The 20,724-nt window shown below is 49.3% G+C and overlaps 1 long non-coding RNA gene across 2 annotated transcripts in view; it reads left to right on the plus strand.

Moving 5' to 3' along the window:
* Nucleotides 1-20,724, plus strand: part of LOC138649842 (uncharacterized) — a 284,944-nt gene that overhangs the window by 210,672 nt on the left and 53,548 nt on the right. The window contains exon 4 of one of the 2 annotated variants that reach the window (XR_011315375.1): nucleotides 9,713-9,965. The exons of the other annotated variant lie outside the window; for it this stretch is intronic. This is a non-coding gene — a long non-coding RNA (uncharacterized lncRNA). Of the gene's footprint in view, nucleotides 1-9,712; nucleotides 9,966-20,724 lie in introns of those variants that run through there. 2 annotated transcript variants of the gene reach the window in all.

Genomic DNA, 20,724 nt, shown 5'->3' on the forward strand with positions numbered 1-20,724 from the left:
AGACATTCTCAGTGATGTCACCTGTGATCTCTGGTGATGGATAGGAGGTATTCTCAGTGATGTCACCTCTGATCTCTGGTGATGGATAGGAGGCATTCTCAGTGATGTCACCGCTGATCTCTGGTGATGGATAGGAGGCGTTCTCAGTGATGTCACCGCTGGATAGGAGATATTCTCAGTAATGTCACCGCTGATCTCTGGTGATGGATAGGAGGCATTCTCAGTGATGTCACCTCTGATCTCTGGTGATGGATAGGAGGCATTCTCAGTGATGTCACCTCTGATCTCTGGTGATGGATAGGAGGCATTCTCAGTGATGTCACCTCTGGTGATGGATAGGAGACATTCTCAGTGATGTCACCGCTGATCTCTGGTGATGGATAGGAGACATTCTCAGTGATGTCACAGCTGATCTCTGGTGATGGATAGGAGACATTCTCAGTGATGTCACCGCTGATCTCTGGTGACGGATAGGAGGCATTCTCAGTGATGTCACCGCTGATCTCTGGTGATGGATAGGAGACATTCTCAGTGATGTCACCTCTGATCTCTGGTGATGGATAGGAGACATTCTCAGTGATGTCACCGCTGATCTCTGGTGATGGATAGGAGGCATTCTCAGTGATGTCACCGCTGATCTCTGGTGATGGATAGGAGGCATTCTCAGTGATGTCACCTCTGGTGATGGATAGGAGGCATTCTCAGTGATGTCACCTCTGATCTCTGGTGATGGATAGGAGACATTCTCAGTGATGTCACCTCTGATCTCTGGTGATGGATAGGAGGCATTCTTAGTGATGTCACCGCTGATCTCTGGTGATGGATAGGAGACATTCTCAGTGATGTCACCGCTGATCTCTGGTGATGGATAGGAGGCATTCTCAGTGAGGTCACCTCTGATCTCTGGTGATGGATAGGAGGCATTCTCAGTGATGTCACCGCTGATCTCTGGTGATGGATAGGAGACATTCTCAGTGATGTCACCTCTGATCTCTGGTGATGGATAGGAGGCATTCTTAGTGATGTCACCGCTGATCTCTGGTGATGGATAGGAGACATTCTCAGTGATGTCACCGCTGATCTCTGGTGATGGATAGGAGGCATTCTCAGTGATGTCACCTCTGATCTCTGGTGATGGATAGGAGGCATTCTCAGTGATGTCACCTCTGATCTCTGGTGATGGATAGGAGGCATTCTCAGTGATGTCACCGCTGATCTCTGGTGATGGATAGGAGGCATTCTCAGTGATGTCACCGCTGATCTCTGGTGATGGATAGGAGGCATTCTCAGTGATGTCACCTCTGATCTCTGGTGATGGATAGGAGACATTCTGAGTGATGTCACCTCTGGTGATGGATAGGAGACATTCTCAGTGATGTCACCGCTGATCTCTGGTGATGGATAGGAGACATTCTCAGTGATGTCACCGCTGATCTCTGGTGATGGATAGGAGACATTATCAGTGATGTCACCTCTGATCTCTGGTGATAGATAGGAGGCATTCTCAGTGATGTCACCTCTGATCTCTGGTGATGGATAGGAGACATTCTCAGTGATGTCACCGCTGATCTCTAGTGATGGATAGGAGGCATTCTCAGTGATGTCTCCGCTGATCTCTGGTGATGGATAGGAGGCATTCTCAGTGATGTCACCTCTGATCTCTGGTGATGGATAGGAGGCATTCTCAGTGATGTCACCGCTGATCTCTGGTGATGGATAGGAGGCATTCTCAGTGATGTCACCTCTGATCTCTGGTGATGGATAGGAGGCATTCTCAGTGATGTCACCTCTGATCTCTGGTGATGGATAGGAGGCATTCTCAGTGATGTCACCGCTGATCTCTGGTGATGGATAGGAGGCATTCTCAGTGATGTCACCGCTGATCTCTGGTGATGGATAGGAGACATTCTCAGTGATGTCACCTCTGATCTCTGGTGATGTATAGGAGGCATTCTCAGTGATGTCACCGCTGATCTCTGGTGATGGATAGGAGGCATTCTCAGTGATGTCACCTCTGATCTCTGGTGATGGATAGGAGACATTCTCAGTGATGTCACCTCTGATCTCTGGTGATGGATAGGAGGCATTCTCAGTAATGTCACCTCTGATCTCTGGTGATGGATAGGAGACATTCTCGGTGATGTCACCGCTGATCTCTAGTGATGGATAGGAGGCATTCTCAGTGATGTCTCCGCTGATCTCTGGTGATGGATAGGAGGCATTCTCAGTGATGTCACCTCTGATCTCTGGTGATGGATAGGAGGCATTCTCAGTGATGTCACCGCTGATCTCTGGTGATGGATAGGAGGCATTCTCAGTGATGTCACCGCTGATCTCTGGTGATGGATAGGAGGCATTCTCAGTGATGTCACCTCTGATCTCTGGTGATGGATAGGAGGAATTTCAGTGATGTCACCTCTGATCTCTGGTGATGGATAGGAGGCATTCTCAGTGATGTCACCTCTGATCTCTGGTGATGGATAGGAGGCATTCTCAGTGATGTCACCTCTGATCTCTGGTGATGGATAGGAGGCATTCTCAGTGATGTCACCTCTGATCTCTGGTGATGGATAGGAGACATTCTCAGTGATGTCACCTCTGGTGATGGATAGGAGACATTCTCAGTGATGTCACCGCTGATCTCTGGCGATGGATAGGAGACATTCTCAGTGATGTCACCGCTGATCTCTGGTGATGGATAGGAGACATTCTCAGTGATGTCACCTCTGATCTCTGGTGATGGATAGGAGACATTCTCAGTGATGTCACCTCTGATCTCTGGTGATGGATAGGAGACATTCTCAGTGATGTCACCTCTGATCTCTGGTGATGGATAGGAGACATTCTCAGCGATGTCACCTCTGGTGATGGATAGGAGACATTCTCAGTGATGTCACCGCTGATCTCTGGTGATGGATAGGAGACATTCTCAGTGATGTCACAGCTGATCTCTGGTGATGGATAGGAGACATTCTCAGTGATGTCACCTCTGATCTCTGGTGATAGATAAGTGGCATTCTCACTGATGTCACCGCTGATCTCTGGTGATGGATAGGAGGCATTCTCAGTGATGTCACCGCTGATCTCTGGTGATGGATAGGAGACATTCTCAGTGATGTCACCTCTGATCTCTGGTGATGGATAGTAGACATTCTCAGAGATGTCACCTCTGATCTCCGGTGATGGATAGGAGACATTCTCAGTGATGTCACCGCTGATCTCTGGTGATGGATAGGAGACATTCTCAGTGATGTCACCGCTGATCTCTGGTGATGGATAGGAGACATTCTCAGTGATGTCACCTGTGATCTCTGGTGATGGATAGGAGGTATTCTCAGTGATGTCACCTCTGATCTCTGGTGATGGATAGGAGGCATTCTCAGTGATGTCACCGCTGATCTCTGGTGATGGATAGGAGGCGTTCTCAGTGATGTCACCGCTGGATAGGAGATATTCTCAGTAATGTCACCGCTGATCTCTGGTGATGGATAGGAGGCATTCTCAGTGATGTCACCTCTGGTGATGGATAGGAGGCATTCTCAGTGATGTCACAGCTGATCTCTAGTGATGGATAGGAGACATTCTCAGTGATGTCACCTCTGATCTCTGGTGATGGATAGGAGGCATTCTCAGTGATGTCACCTCTGGTGATGGATAGGAGACATTCTCAGTGATGTCACCGCTGATCTCTGGTGATGGATAGGAGACATTCTCAGTGATGTCACCGCTGATCTCTGGTGATGGATAGGAGACATTCTCAGTGATGTCACCGCTGATCTCTGGTGACGGATAGGAGGCATTCTCAGTGATGTCACCGCTGATCTCTGGTGATGGATAGGAGACATTCTCAGTGATGTCACCTCTGATCTCTGGTGATGGATAGGAGACATTCTCAGTGATGTCACCGCTGATCTCTGGTGATGGATAGGAGGCATTCTCAGTGATGTCACCGCTGATCTCTGGTGATGGATAGGAGGCATTCTCAGTGATGTCACCTCTGGTGATGGATAGGAGGCATTCTCAGTGATGTCACCTCTGATCTCTGGTGATGGATAGGAGACATTCTCAGTGATGTCACCGCTGATCTCTGGTGATGGATAGGAGGCATTCTCAGTGATGTCACCGCTGATCTCTGGTGATGGATAGGAGGCATTCTCAGTGATGTCACCTCTGGTGATGGATAGGAGGCATTCTCAGTGATGTCACCGCTGATCTCTAGTGATGGATAGGAGACATTCTCAGTGATGTCACCGCTGATCTCTGGTGATGGATAGGAGACATTCTCAGTGATGTCACCTCTGATCTCTGGTGATGGATAGGAGGCATTCTCAGTGATGTCACCTCTGATCTCCGGTGATGGATAGGAGACATTCTCAGTGATGTCACCGCTGATCTCTGGTGATGGATAGGAGACATTCTCAGTGATGTCACCGCTGATCTCTGGTGATGGATAGGAGACATTCTCAGTGATGTCACCGCTGATCTCTGGTGATGGATAGGAGACATTCTCAGTGATGTCACCTGTGATCTCTGGTGATGGATAGGAGGTATTCTCAGTGATGTCACCTCTGATCTCTGGTGATGGATAGGAGGCATTCTCAGTGATGTCACCGCTGATCTCTGGTGATGGATAGGAGGCGTTCTCAGTGATGTCACCGCTGGATAGGAGATATTCTCAGTAATGTCACCGCTGATCTCTGGTGATGGATAGGAGGCATTCTCAGTGATGTCACCTCTGATCTCTGGTGATGGATAGGAGGCATTCTCAGTGATGTCACCTCTGATCTCTGGTGATGGATAGGAGGCATTCTCAGTGATGTCACCTCTGGTGATGGATAGGAGACATTCTCAGTGATGTCACCGCTGATCTCTGGTGATGGATAGGAGACATTCTCAGTGATGTCACCGCTGATCTCTGGTGATGGATAGGAGACATTCTCAGTGATGTCACCGCTGATCTCTGGTGACGGATAGGAGGCATTCTCAGTGATGTCACCGCTGATCTCTGGTGATGGATAGGAGACATTCTCAGTGATGTCACCTCTGATCTCTGGTGATGGATAGGAGACATTCTCAGTGATGTTACCGCTGATCTCTGGTGATGGATAGGAGGCATTCTCAGTGATGTCACCGCTGATCTCTGGTGATGGATAGGAGGCATTCTCAGTGATGTCACCTCTGGTGATGGATAGGAGGCATTCTCAGTGATGTCACCGCTGATCTCTGGTGATGGATAGGAGACAGTCTCAGTGATGTCACCGCTGATCTCTGGTGATGGATAGGAGGCATTCTCAGTGATGTCACCGCTGATCTCTGGTGATGGATAGGAGGCATTCTCAGTGATGTCACCTCTGGTGATGGATAGGAGGCATTCTCAGTGATGTCACCGCTGATCTCTGGTGATGGATAGGAGACATTCTCAGTGATGTCACCTCTGATCTCTGGTGATGGATAGGAGACATTCTCAGTGATGTTACCGCTGATCTCTGGTGATGGATAGGAGGCATTCTCAGTGATGTCACCGCTGATCTCTGGTGATGGATAGGAGGCATTCTCAGTGATGTCACCTCTGGTGATGGATAGGAGGCATTCTCAGTGATGTCACCGCTGATCTCTGGTGATGGATAGGAGACATTCTCAGTGATGTCACCGCTGATCTCTGGTGATGGATAGGAGGCATTCTCAGTGATGTCACCGCTGATCTCTGGTGATGGATAGGAGGCATTCTCAGTGATGTCACCTCTGGTGATGGATAGGAGGCATTCTCAGTGATGTCACCGCTGATCTCTAGTGATGGATAGGAGACATTCTCAGTGATGTCACCGCTGATCTCTGGTAATGGATAGGAGGCATTCTCAGTGATGTCACCTCTGATCTCTGGTGATGGATAGGAGACATTCTCAGTGATGTCACCTCTGATCTCTGGTGATGGATAGGAGGCATTCTCAGTGATGTCACCTCTGATCTCTGGTGCTGGATAGGAGACATTCTCAGTGATGTCACCTCTGATCTCTGGTGATGGATAGGAGGCATTCTTAGTGATGTCACCGCTGATCTCTGGTGATGGATAGGAGACATTCTCAGTGATGTCACCGCTGATCTCTGGTGATGGATAGGAGGCATTCTCAGTGAGGTCACCTCTGATCTCTGGTGATGGATAGGAGGCATTCTCAGTGATGTCACCGCTGATCTCTGGTGATGGATAGGAGACATTCTCAGTGATGTCACCTCTGATCTCTGGTGATGGATAGGAGGCATTCTTAGTGATGTCACCGCTGATCTCTGGTGATGGATAGGAGACATTCTCAGTGATGTCACCGCTGATCTCTGGTGATGGATAGGAGGCATTCTCAGTGATGTCACCGCTGATCTCTGGTGATGGATAGGAGGCATTCTCAGTGATGTCACCTCTGATCTCTGGTGATGGATAGGAGGCATTCTCAGTGATGTCACCTCTGATCTCTGGTGATGGATAGGAGGCATTCTCAGTGATGTCACCGCTGATCTCTGGTGATGGATAGGAGGCATTCTCAGTGATGTCACCGCTGATCTCTGGTGATGGATAGGAGGCATTCTCAGTGATGTCACCTCTGATCTCTGGTGATGGATAGGAGACATTCTGAGTGATGTCACCTCTGGTGATGGATAGGAGACATTCTCAGTGATGTCACCGCTGATCTCTGGTGATGGATAGGAGACATTCTCAGTGATGTCACCGCTGATCTCTGGTGATGGATAGGAGACATTATCAGTGATGTCACCTCTGATCTCTGGTGATAGATAGGAGGCATTCTCAGTGATGTCACCTCTGATCTCTGGTGATGGATAGGAGACATTCTCAGTGATGTCACCTCTGATCTCTGGTGATGGATAGGAGGCATTCTAAGTGATGTCACCGCTGATCTCTGGTGATGGATAGGAGGCATTCTCAGTGATGTCACCGCTGATCTCTGGTGATGGATAGGAGGCATTCTCAGTGATGTCACCTCTGATCTCTGGTGATGGATAGGAGGCATTCTCAGTGATGTCACCTCTGATCTCTGGTGATGGATAGGAGGCATTCTCAGTGATGTCACCGCTGATCTCTGGTGATGGATAGGAGGCATTCTGAGTGATGTCACCGCTGATCTCTGGTGATGGATAGGAGGCATTCTCAGTGATGTCACCTCTGATCTCTGGTGATGGATAGGAGGCATTCTCAGTGATGTCACCTCTGATCTCTGGTGATGGATAGGAGGCATTCTCAGTGATGTCACCGCTGATCTCTGGTGATGGATAGGAGGCATTCTCAGTGATGTCACCGCTGATCTCTGGTGATGGATAGGAGGCATTCTCAGTGATGTCACCGCTGATCTCTAGTGATGGATAGGAGGCATTCTCAGTGATGTCACCTCTGATCTCTGGTGATGGATAGGAGGCATTCTCCGTGATGTCACCGCTGATCTCTGGTGATGGATAGGAGGCATTCTCAGTGATGTCACCTCTGATCTCTGGTGATGGATAGGAGGCATTCTCAGTGATGTCACTGCTGATCTCTGGTGATGGATAGGAGGCATTCTCAGTGATGTCACCTCTGATCTCTGGTGATGGATAGGAGACATTCTCAGTGATGTTACTGCTGATCTCTGGTGATAAGCGGCGTTGGTGTTGCGGTGGAGGAAGGCTCTATACGTCCACGTTCCGCTCTGGTTTCGTTGCTAATTACTGATCTGTTCTGTAGATTTGGATGGAAATTCTCTCTCATAACATCATTTGTCAATGTCACATTATGCACATATTACTTGTGGCAGCGCCATCTGCGCCTGTGATTGACCTGCAGGATGGAGGAGATGATTATTGCCAGATGTAATAATTACTGCAGAGGACGAGCAGGTGGATCCCTCCTTTATACAGATGTCAGTGCTACATAGTCATACAGGAAATCTGATGCCTGAGCTGGCGGTGCCCAAGACTCAGCTGGTAAATCGCCATGTTTTCTTTTTTTTTTTTTGCGTGTGCCCCCCTTGTCAGTCACGTTCCCTACCGTCCAGTGGGTGATATCTGGTCCTTGTCCTGCTATAGTAACACTTCATATGTCATGAAATCTGCTGCCCCATGGGCCTATGTGCCAGTATTTGGTTCCTGTGGATCTACAGGGGCTTCTCACAAAATTAGAATATCATCAAAAAGTGAATTTATTTCAGTTCTTCAATACAAAAAGTGAATCTCATATATTATATAGAGTCATTACACACAGAGTGATCTATTTCACGTGTTTATTTCTGTTAATGTTGATGATTATGGCTTACAGCCAATGAAAACCCAAAAGTCATTATCTCAGTAAATTAGAATACTTTATAACACCAGCTTGAAAAATGATTGTAAAATCCAAAATGTTCCCTACATGTGTCTGATCAGTAAATGCTCTCAATACTTGGTCCTTGTGCATCAATAACTGCATCAATGCGGCGTGGCATGGAGGCAATCAGCCTGTGGCACTGCTGAGGGGTTATGGAAGCCCAGGTTGCTTTGATAGCAGCCTTCAGCTCGTCTGCATTGTTGGGTCTGGTGTCTCATCTTCCTCTTGACAATACATAGATTTTCTATGGGGTTAAGGTCAGGGGAGTTTGCTCCCAATCAAGTCCAGTGATACTGTTGTTTTTACACCAGGTATTGGTACTGTTGTCAGTGTGGACAGAGGCCAAGTCCTGCTGGAGAATGACATTTCCATCTCCAGAAAGCTTGTCAGCAGAGGGAAGCATGAAGGGCTCTAAAATGTCCTCGTAGACGGCTGCGCTGACTTTGGTCTTGATAAAACCCAGTGGACCTACACCAGCAGATGACATGGCTCCCCAAACCATCACTGATGGTGGAGACTTCACACCAGACCTCCAGCAGCTTGGATTGTGGCCTCTCCACTCCTCCTCCAGACGCTGGGACCTTGGACCACTGACAACAGTCCGGTTCTTCTTCTCCTTGGCCCAGGTAAGATGCTTCTGGCGTTGTCTATTGGCCATGAGTGGCCGGACACAAGGAATGTGACACTTGTAGCCCATGTCCTGGAGACATCTGTGTGTGGTGGAGCAATGACTCCAGCCGCAGTCCGCTCCTTGTGAATCTCATCAATTTGGTGAGAAGCACCCATATTTGCCAGTCCTTAACTCTCCATTGATCTATGTGCCAGTCATCTTTGTGCCCCATCTCAGGTATCCTCTGATGAATGAGCCGTCTCTGGTGTCTAGTGATGTGATGTGCCCAGTTCTCGGTGCCCAGTGGGTATCTGTGCCTTGCCTGTTGGTGCTGCGGTTTACAGAGGATGAACCCAGGCCGATATTTGCAGGTTGCTCTCTGATTCCAGGTGCGATTGCTCCGGCCACCTCGGTCATGTACGGCTATGTGTGAAGTATGGTGGTGGATCCTGGTGGGGTCGTGGTGCGGGGCGCGGAGGGACGGAGCGGCAGAGGTGCCAGGCTGCACACAGTAGTCCCAGTGTTTGCTCTGGGTAAACCCTTTTTATCTGGCCTTCATAAACACAGGCCTCTTTATGATATAAAGCACATTTCTGTGTCACGCTCGCCCGTGATTTATGGCGCGGAGGTGTCCCTGAGTGGCTGACGGCTCGCACTGCTTATTTTGGTAGGTGAACGCATTCAAGTTCCCGACAAACTGGAGGAAAGTTTCACCCCCGCGACAAAAGGGTAATGATTTTTTTTTGTTTAAATAATTTCACCAGGTTTGTGGCGGCTCCTTGTGTGATCAAAGAAAATTAAGTTTACCTGCAAGATGGGGATCTGCTGAAACACGAGGATCCACGGAAATGTTTCGGCTGCACAACAGGAGGAATCTACAGCAGAAAAAAGATCTTTTAACAGGTAACAGTCTCCTGAGCAATGAAGATCTGCTGCTGGAAAAGGTTGTCCTGCAAGAAGAGGATCTGAACAAAGATGAGGATCAACTGAACAAAGAATCTGCTGGACAGGAATTGTGCTGGAGGACACACTCCTCCAGTCCCCTCCACCTAATGCGCTAAGTGCTGGAGGACACACATGCTCAGCCACCTCCACCTAATGAGCCGAGTGCTGGAGGACACACATGCTCAGCCACCTCCACCTAATGAGCTGAGTGCTGAAGGGCACACATGCTCAGCCACCTCCACCAAATGAGCTCAGTCCAGGAGGACACACATGCTCAGTCCCCTCCACCTAGTGAGCCGAGTGCTGGAGGACACACATGCTCAGTCACCTCCGCCTAATGAGCCGAGTGCTGGAGGACACACATGCTAAGTCACCTCCACCTAATGAGCCGAGTGCTGGAGGACACACATGCTCAGTCACTCTCTCCATGTCGCTGTAGAAATAGATTTCTGCCTGATTTTCAGGAGCACTTCCACAAAGCACTTTTTCCTCCATGCTCGGTACTGAGGGCTCTTTTACCTCCATTCTCGGCCCTGAGGGCACTTTTTCCTCATGCTCAGTGCTGGGGCACTTTTTCCTCATGCTCAGTGCTGGGGGCACTTTTTCCTCGATGCTCAGTCCTGGGGCTCTTTGTCCTCCATGCTTGGTCCTGGGGCACTTTTTCCTCCATGCTCAGTACTGGGGCTCTTTGTCCTCCATGCTCGGTCCCGGGGGCACTTTTTCCTCATGCTCAGTGCTGGGGACACTTTTTCCTCCATGCCCAGTCCTGGGGACACATTTGCCTTTATGCTCAGTCATGGGGGCACTTTTTCCTCCAAGCTCAGTTCTCGGGGTTCTTTTTCCTCATGCTCGACCCTGGGGGCACCTTTTCCTCCATGCTTGGTCCTGGGGGCACTTTTTCCTCCATGCTCAGTCCTGGGGCCTTTTTTTCCTCATGCTCGGCCCTGGGGGCTCTTTTTCCTCCATGCTGGGTACTGGGGGCCCTTTTTCCTACATTTTCAGTTCTGGGGACACTTTTGCCTTTATGCTCAGTCCTGGGGGCTCTTTTTCCTCCATACTGGGTACTGGGGGCCCTTTTTCCTACATTCTCAGTCCTGTGGACACTTTTGCCTTTATGCTCAGTCCTGGGGGCACTTTTTCCTCCATGATCGGTTCTGGGGGCACTTTTTCCTCCAAGCTCAGTTCCCAGGGTTCATTTTCCTCATGCTCGGCCCTGGAGGCTCTTTTTCTTCCATGCTTGGTCCTGGGGGCACTTTTTCCTCCATTCTCGGTCCCGGGGGTACTTTTTCCTCCATGCTTGAATCTGGGGGCACCTTTTCCTCCATGCTTGATCTTGGGGGCACCTTTTCCTCCATGCTGGGTACTGGGGCACTTTTTCCTCCATTCTCAGTCCCGGGGGCACTTTTTCCTCCATACTCAGTTCCAGGGGCACTTTTTCCTCCATGATAAGTCCTGGGGGCACTTTTTTCTCCATGCTCGGTCCTGGGGGCACGTTTTCCTCTATGCTGGGTACTGGGTGCACTTTTTCCTCCATGCTCACTCCCGGGAGCACTTTTTCCTCCATGCTGGGTACTGGGGCACTTTTTCCTCCATTCTCAGTCCCGGGGGCACTTTTTCCTCCATGCGCAGTCCTGGGGCATTTTTTTCCTCCATGCTCGGCCTTGGGGGCTCTTTTTCCTCCATACTCAGTTCCAGGGGCACTTTTTCCTCCATGATAAGTCCTGGGGGCACTTTTTTCTCCATGCTTGGTCCTGGGGGCACGTTTTTCTCTATGCTGGGTACTGGGTGCACTTTTTCCTCCATGCTCACTCCCGGGAGCACTTTTTCCTCCATGCTGGGTACTGGGTGCACTTTTTCCTCCATGCTCACTCACGGGAGCACTTTTTCCTCCATGCTGGGTACTGGGTGCACTTTTTCCTCCATTCTCAGTCCCGGGTGCACTTTTTCCTCCATTCTCAGTCCTGGGGGCACTTTTTCCTCCATGCTCACTCCCAGGAGCACTTTTTCGTCCATGCTGGGTACTGGGGCACTTTTTCCTCCATGTTGGGTACTGGGTGCACTTTTTACTCCATGCTCACTCCCAGGAGCACTTTTTCCTCCATGCTGCGTACTGGGTGCACTTTTTCCTCCATTCTCAGTCCCGGGTGCACATTTTTCTCCATGCTCAGTCCTGGGGGCACTTTTTCATCCATGCTGGGTACTGGGGCACTTTTTCCTCCATGCTCAGTCCTGGGACACTTTTGCCTTTATGCTCGGTCCCGGGGGCACTTTTTCCTCCATGCTCGGTCCCGGGGGCACTTTTTCCTCATGCTCGGTCCCGGGGGCACTTTTTCCTCCATTCTCACTCCCAGGTGCACATTTTTCTCCATGCTCAGTCCTGGGGACACTTTTTCATCCATGCTGGGTACTGGGGCACTTTTTCCTCCATGCTCAGTCCTGGGACACTTTTGCCTTTATGCTCGGTCCCGGGGGCACTTTTTCCTCCATGCTCGGTCCCGGGGGCACTTTTTCCTCATGCTCGGTACTGGGGGCACTTTTTCCTCCATTCTCACTCCCAGGTGCACATTTTTCTCCATGCTCAGTCCTGGGGACACTTTTTCGTCCATGCTGGGTACTGGGGCACTTTTTCCTCCATGTTGGGTACTGGGTGCACTTTTTACTCCATGCTCACTCCCAGGAGCACTTTTTCCTCCATGCTGCGTACTGGGTGCACTTTTTCCTCCATTCTCAGTCCCGGGTGCACATTTTTCTCCATGCTCAGTCCTGGGGACACTTTTTCGTCCATGCTGGGTACTGGGGCACTTTTTCCTCCATTCTCAGTCCCGGGGGCACTTTTTCCTCATGCTCGGTACTGGGGGCACTTTTTCCTCCATTCTCACTCCCAGGTGCACATTTTTCTCCATGCTCAGTCCTGGGACACTTTTGCCTTTATGCTCGGTCCCGGGGGCACTTTTTCCTCCATGCTCGGTCCCGGGGGCACTTTTTCCTCATGCTCGGTACTGGGGGCACTTTTTCCTCCATTCTCACTCCCAGGTGCACATTTTTCTCCATGCTCAGTCCTGGGGACACTTTTTCGTCCATGCTGGGTACTGGGGCACTTTTTCCTCCATGCTCACTCCCAGGAGCACTTTTTCCTCCATGTTGGGTACTGGGCGCACTTTTTCCTCATGCTCGGTCCTGGGGGTCCTATCTTCAGCAGTGTACTGATGACATACGTCTGGGCTCAGTCTGGGTCGTCTGCTGGGAGTCGGGGGTCTGCGGCTGTACGGTGATGAATTTGCACATCAGCGGCCGGTAATTCTCCCATGCTGGGAACGTGCAGTTTGGCAGGATTTACTGGTGCAGTGGGAGCAGTTTATTCGGATCAGCTCAGGATGATGAGGGCTGTTATTACCCTGAGTGATGGGCAGAACATTCATCATCGGCAACGTCTGGACTGGATTATCTGGGAAGTCCCAAACCTGCTGCTCTATGGGGCGAATTAACTGCAATCATAGTCGAGATTAGAAGCTTTTGCGCAAACAGCGGGGGCACGTCCCTGACACCTCAGACAGGAGCGGCAGGGGGCACTTATTCTGATCTGAGCCCTCCATAACTGGAGCTGTGCAGTGGGGAAAGCTGAGAGACTGCACTGTGACCCACTGGTAGAGCCCAGAACCTGCATTCTGATTGTCGTGGACTCGTGAGGACCCAAGATCTGCAAATAACCAATCACTGCAAAGTAAAGCTCGCTGCACTTTGTTTCAATTCCTCATTTCCTCATCATTTTTTTAAGATCTCTGCTTGTTGTCAATGCGCAAAAACATTAACAAGTGTAATGAGAGATTAATCCATCCTAACCTAATCATTGTCACAGCTGATGGGTTGTTACAGTGTATCCAGTCTAAACTATGCCCTGTGAACTAAGGAGCCAGACTGATGTAGTGTACAGTCGCGGCCAGAGGTTTTAAAATGGATACAAATTTTGATTCTCACATATTTTGCCTCTTCAGTTTTTATAGTGAAAATTTGCATTCACTTTGGATTGTGATGAAGAGCGATCAGATAAAATGCAAAAAACTGCAATTCCATGTCATGAAAATTACCTTAAAGACACACAAAAAAACCCATCCTTACTGATTTTCACTGCTGCCACAAAATGACCTGTTATGTAATTCCAGTGATTTTCTCATTGGCTTGGGAGAAAGTTTCAACCAGGACAAGGTAGCTGATATAATTCAGTCATGTTGATGGAGTTATAAGAGCAGACTGGTGGCTTTAAAAGGCAGCTGGTGCTGAAATCATTGTCTTCTTCTGTTTTCCATGGTTACCTCTCGTGCAGTCATCATTGCTTTGCGTCAAAAATGGCTTTACAGGCAAGGACATTGCTGTTTATAAAATTTCCCCTAAATCAACCATTTATCAGATCATCAAGAACATCAAGTAGAGAGAGAGAGCTTCATTTATGGAGAAGAAATCTTCAGAGAGGAAAGAAAGTCAAGCAAGTGCCAGGACCATCTCCTAAAGAGGCTTTAGTTATGGCCTTGATTTAGTTTAAGTGCAGAACCTGTGGGAAAGTGGAGAATAAGGGGCAGTAGTGTGGAGAATAAGGGGCGGGAGTGTGGAGATTAAGGGGCGGGAGTGTGGAGAATAAGGGGCGGGAGTGTGGAGAATAAGGGGCGGGAGTGTGGAGATTAAGGGGCGGGAGTGTGGAGAATAAGGGGCGGGAGTGTGGAGAATAAGAGGCAGGAGTGCGGAGAATAAGGGGCAGGAGTGCGGAGAATTAGGGCCGGGAGTGCGGAGAATAAGGGCAGGAGTGTGGAGAATAAGGGGCAGGAGTGTGGAGAATAAGGGGCGGGAGTGCGGAGAATAAGGGGCAGGAGTGTGGAGAATAAGGGGCGGGAGTGTGGAGAATAAGGGGCGGGAGTGTGGAGAATAAGGGTCAGGAGTGTGGAGAATAAGGGGCGGGAGTGTGGAGAATAAGGGGCAGGAGTGTGGAGAATAAGGGGCAGGAGTGTGGAGAATAAGGGGCAGGAGTGTGGAGAATAAGGGGCAGGAGTGTGGAGAATAAGGGGCGGGAGTGTGGAGAATAAGGGGCAGGAGTGTGGAGAATAAGGGGCGGGAGTGTGGAGAATAAGGGGCAGGAGTGTGGAGAATAAGGGGCAGGAGTGTGGAGAATAAGGGGCAGGAGTGTGGAGAATAAGGGGCGGGAGTGTGGAGAATAAGGGGCAGGAGTGTTGAGAATAAGGGGCAGGAGTGCGGAGAATTAGGGCCGGGAGTGCGGAGAATAAGGGCAGGAGTGTGGAGAATAAGGGGCGGGAGTGTGGAGAATAAGGGGCGGGAGTGTGGAGAATAAGGGGCAGGAGTGTGGAGAATAAGGGGCAGGAGTGTGGAGAATAAGGGGCGGGAGTGTGGAGAATAAGGGGCAGGAGTGTTGAGAATAAGGGGCAGGAGTGCGGAGAATTAGGGCCGGGAGTGCGGAGAATAAGGGCAGGAGTGTGGAGAATAAGGGGCGGGAGTGTGGAGAATAAGGGGCAGGAGTGTGGAGAATAAGGGGCAGGAGTGTGGAGAATAAGGGGCCGCATTGGGGATATTGAGGCGTCACAGGAACGTCATGTGTTTGTCAATAAAATGTAACAACGTGTGGAATGTTTATAATTGCCCGTCAGTAACCATAGAAACAGCGACTAAGGCTACTTTCACACTAGCGTCGTACGACGCACGTCGCAATGCGTCGTTTTGCAGAAAAAAACGAATCCTGCAAACAACTTTGCAGGATGCGTTTTTTTCTGCAAAACGATGCATTGCGACGTGCGTTTTTCTCCATAGGCTTGTATTAGCGACGCATTGCACACGTCGCAAGCGTCGTGCGACGGTTGCGTCGTGTTGTGGCGGACCGTCGGCACCAAAAAACGTTGCTTGAAACGTTTTTTGGTGGATTGTGTCCGCCATTTCCGACCGCGCATGCACGGCCGGAACTCCGCCCCCTCCTCCCCGCAACTCACAATGGGGCAGCAGATGCGTTGTAATAATGCATCAGCCCCCGTTATGCTGCGTTGGCACAGGATGCGTCGGTACGTCAGCCCGATGCACTGCGACGGGCCGACGCTAGTGTGAAAGTAGCCTTAAAAGCAAAAACACTGAAGAACAAAATGTGAAAACCAAAATGTGTGTCAGTCTCAGATCTTTTTGCCATGCTGTAAATGCACTGATACAAACTATCAGCATGGGAGGGATTTGTGTTGCGTGTCCATCTCGCTGAGCATCGTCCGGGCTGCGTACAAGTGTAACAAGTCCTCAGCTGTGAGCAGTATTAGGTAATACAGGACGCGTATACGCGGTACGAGGCGCTGATTCCTCGTCACCTCATCATTCAGCGGCGCCGCCTCCGCTTCACAAGACGTGTTTGACTTTCCCGTACAAACGATGAAACCCTGAACTCTCATCATCTGTTATGACAGGGAGTGATGGACACAATGTAACGGTGAAGTCCTATCACTAAAGTAATAATATACAATCCGCCATCCCAGAGCCTCCGGCTGCTGCAGCACCTCTCGTAGCAGTTTGTTACAATGTATCAGTGCAGGCTGTTCAGCTCACAGAGCATTGTGCAGAGTGGATACATTGTATCCGCTTCTGAGAATAGGACCCCTATACAGGATTACTGTCTATGAATGGAAGTGAGAGGCTATAGTAGCCGGGACATCACTGATCATCTCTTCGTTTTCTGTGTCCGGGAAAGCTGGGTGACAGCCAGAATCTGAGTCACTATGGAGGAGGTGATGGTGGTCCTCTCATTGCTCTTGGATGAGGCAGACTCGCCCGTGGGAGGGAATCTGGTGGCGCCATCACAATATGGGAATATGCAATGTTATTCCTGTCCCCAGGACGCAGGATAAATCACTGAGTCTCCATCCATCCCAGTACCAGAAACTTCTCCAAACAGGGCCCCTCGCCGCCCCCTATCGGGAAATAAGCCGCTCCGAGGGGTGCGAAACTCACCAGAAATCCCAAATATTTACCCAGATACGCTGACTGATCAACACACCCGCAGGCGGCGAGAGAAGCGCCTTTAGATCCGTCACCCCCCAAAAAAATAAGATCAAGACTGTATTATATCAGTGACCCCCATCCCTGCAGCAATTGTCTGTTCTGCTCATCCTGGGCCCTCTGGTTCATGAATAGAATGCCAGAACTGCAGTAAAGACTGACACCCAGGCAGTAATTGTCCATCATATTACAGATGTGGGTGCAGGAAGGGACTGATGATGCTCATTGGCACGTGTGGGTCCTGACGTGTGACCGTCCCCATCATCCCACCGTAAGGTTACAGCGTGACATATCCAGCCATAATGGCGGCCATATTGGTTGTCACCCAGCTTTCCCAGACTCCTGCCAGGACCTATAAGCCCTGCTCTCCACCACTGAATATTGGGACTGATTTCATTTGCCATGCAGAGATGTGGATAGCCGACCGTAATGGCGCCCCGTCTGGGATGGTTTAGTGAATCCTGCCTTGAGCAGGGGGTTGGACCAGATGACCCAGGAGGTCGCTTCCAACTCTAAAAAACAACCTAAATCCAAATATATGTGGAATCCTAGACCAACTCAAAAAACCAAAACAAACAAGGATACCTAAAAAATAACCTTTATTATGAATCACTAAAAAAATACTGTTTTCATAAATGACAAACAAAATACTAGCAAACATATAATTAATGTATATAGATGCATCTATATTTCTTCTTGCTTGCGGCTACAATACCCCTGATGAACCCCCGTTCCATCTACATGGGGGGGAAACGCGTCGGGCACTGGTCGGGGAGACTGCTGTTGTCTGCTTAATTAGATGTCCGGTGTCATCTGAGGAAACCGTATACCCACCACGGACCCGGGCTACTTGGATTTATCTAACATCGCCCCATATCCATTACGGGCTTTCAGATGAGTATTGATTGCTCTCTGTTTTTGCTTTCTGTGAGGGGGATTATTGTGTCCTGCCCCATTATTTATCTGTTGTACCCATGGAGGTTTTGTGGTGGGTTGTGACGGGACCTGTCACTTTGAAACACACATTGAAACAATAACACCTGCTCTTGTGAGGTATATATTGTAATTATAATAACAGCATAAGCAAATTTGGTGCGACTTATCTCTAAAGTACTGTTTCAAATGTGACTATGGGCAATCTTTATTAAGCATTGATGTTTCTTTATTTGGGTTTTAGGAGTTATACATCTGATTTTCTAGTTGCTGTATTTTGTTACTTAATTGAGGTCTCTAATGATAGTATACTATGTGGTTGACTTTTTGTATAGCGGGTGACCATGCTTGTATACCTTAGCATTTGAATATATACCTCAAGTATTTCTTTACTCCTTCAGCCAGAAAAGGATCGCATGTTTATATTAAATATGGACAATAATATTTTCTCATTCACCCCATTTTTGTGAATCTTTTTTGCTGATGGTTATTACTATAGACATAATTCTCTACTATATGTAATATATGCATATTCAAGCAACGCATTAGATCCTTCACATATTTTTGATTATTATATCTTCTTGTTTTTTTGTTTTATTTATTTTTCCTTCTCCTTTTTTTGGGGTGTTTGGGTTTGTTTGTGGGACATTTTCTTTATTCTATTCCTATTAGGGACAATTTAGGGCTTCTAGGGTCAGTCGACGTTGAGTGGGGGCGCCTACCGCTTCACATTAGGGTGCCAACCCCCACTGCTAGGCAGGTCTTCCTTTAGGGATCTGCTAGGTCTTTTTTAGGGTTCCCTATCTAGGGTCCTCTAGGGACTCCCTAGGGTTAGTCGACGCGGAGTGGGGGCGCCAACCGCAGAAACTTAGGGTGCCAACCTCCACTGATAGGTAGGTCTCAGTGCAGACTTTTCCTAGGGCCTTACAGGTACATAATTATATGTTTGCTAGTATTTTGTTTGTCATTTATGAAAACAGTATTTTTTTTAGTGATTCATAATAAAGGTTATTTTTTAGGTATCCTTGTTTGTTTTGGTTTTTTGCGCTTCCAACTCTACCATTCTATGATTCTAAGTCCCTGGTTGTGCTGCGCTCCGGCAGTGAGGGGGTTAGCAGCGATCGGTGCGTTCGCCTTTCCTCCTGCGCTGCGGTCGTCTGGAGATCTGATCCTTCGTGAAAGGTCTTTTTTGTGCTGGAGTCTTTCTTCTGCACGTTTCCGCCTTCCTCTCTGCCCGCAAATTCATCTGTGCAGCCAAGATTTCCCCGGCTCAGCAGGTTTTATAAGACGAGCGGAGGAATGCACAGCGCTGGCGTTTTCTGGCGCTACCTCCGCCCCGGACGTGCAGCGCTCTGGATCCGCCACGCGAGACCCCGCTGCTCCATGTGAAGCCTTTTATGTGCTGGGCATTAAACTGGGGTCTTTGTTCCAGGGCAACAGATCCACAGCCAGGGCCCCGCTACACCCTGGTGGACAAGGTGAACTACAAGTCCCAGGACAACCCCAAACCAAAGTCACGTATGTCTCAATGTGAACTGCAAGTCCCAGGACAACCTCAAACCAAAGCCTCATACGCCACAAGGGGAACTACAAGTCCCAGGACAACTCCAAACTAAGCCACGTATGCCACAAGGTGAACTACAAGTCCCAGGACACCCCAAACCAAAGCCTCATATGCCACAAGGTGAACTAGAAGTCCCAGGACACCCCAAACCAAAGCCACGTATGCCACAAGGTGAACTGCAAGTCCCAGGACAACCCCAAACCAAAGCCTCATATGCCACAAGGTGAACTACAAGTCCCAGGACACCCCAAACCAAAGCCACGTATGCCACAAGGTGAACTGCAAGTCCCAGGACACCCCAAACCAAAGCCTCATATGCCACAAGGTGAACTACAAGTCCCAGGACACCCCAAACCAAAGTCACGTATGTCTCAATGTGAACTGCAAGTCCCAGGACAACCTCAAACCAAAGCCACGTATGTCACAAGGTGAACTACAAGTCCCAGGACAACTCCAAACCAAGCCACGTATGTCACAAGGTGAACTACAAGTCCCAGGACACCCCAAACCAAAGTCACGTATGTCTCAATGTGAACTGCAAGTCCCAGGACAACCTCAAACCAAAGCCACGTATGTCACAAGGTGAACTGCAAGTACCAGGACAACTCCAAACCAAGCCACGTATGTCACAAGGTGAACTGCAAGTCCCAGGACAACCTCAAACCAAAGCCATGTATGTGACAAGGTGAACTACAAGTCCCAGGACACCCCAAACCAAAGCCATGTATGTCACAAGATGAACTACAAGTCCAATAACAACCCCAAACCAAAGCCTCATATGCCACAAGGTGAACTACAAGTCCCAGGACAACCCCAAACCAAGCCACGTATGTCACAAGGTGAACTACAAGTCCCAGGACAACCCCAAACCAAGCCACGTATGTAACAAGGTGAACTACAAGTCCCAGGACAACCCCAAACCAAGCCACGTATGCCACAAGGTGAACTGCAAGTCCCAGGACACCCCAAACCAAAGCCTCATATGTCACAAGGTGATCTACAAGTCCCAGGACAACCCCAAACCAAGCCACGTATGTCACAAGGTGAACTACAAGTCCCAGGACACCCCAAACCAAAGCCACGTATGTCACAAGGTGATCTACAAGTCCCAGGACACCCCAAACCAAGCCACGTATGTCACAAGGTGAACTACAAGTCCCAGGACAACCCCAAACCAAGCCACGTATGTCACAAGGTGAACTAAAAGTCCCAGGACACCCCAAACCAAAGCCTCATATGTCACAAGGTGAAATGCAAATCCCAGGACAACCCCAAACTGAAGCCACGTATGTCACAAGGTGAACT

Source organism: Ranitomeya imitator, chromosome 9 (genome assembly GCF_032444005.1).
Source record: "Ranitomeya imitator isolate aRanImi1 chromosome 9, aRanImi1.pri, whole genome shotgun sequence".
In the NCBI taxonomy this organism is placed as follows: domain Eukaryota; kingdom Metazoa; phylum Chordata; class Amphibia; order Anura; family Dendrobatidae; genus Ranitomeya; species Ranitomeya imitator.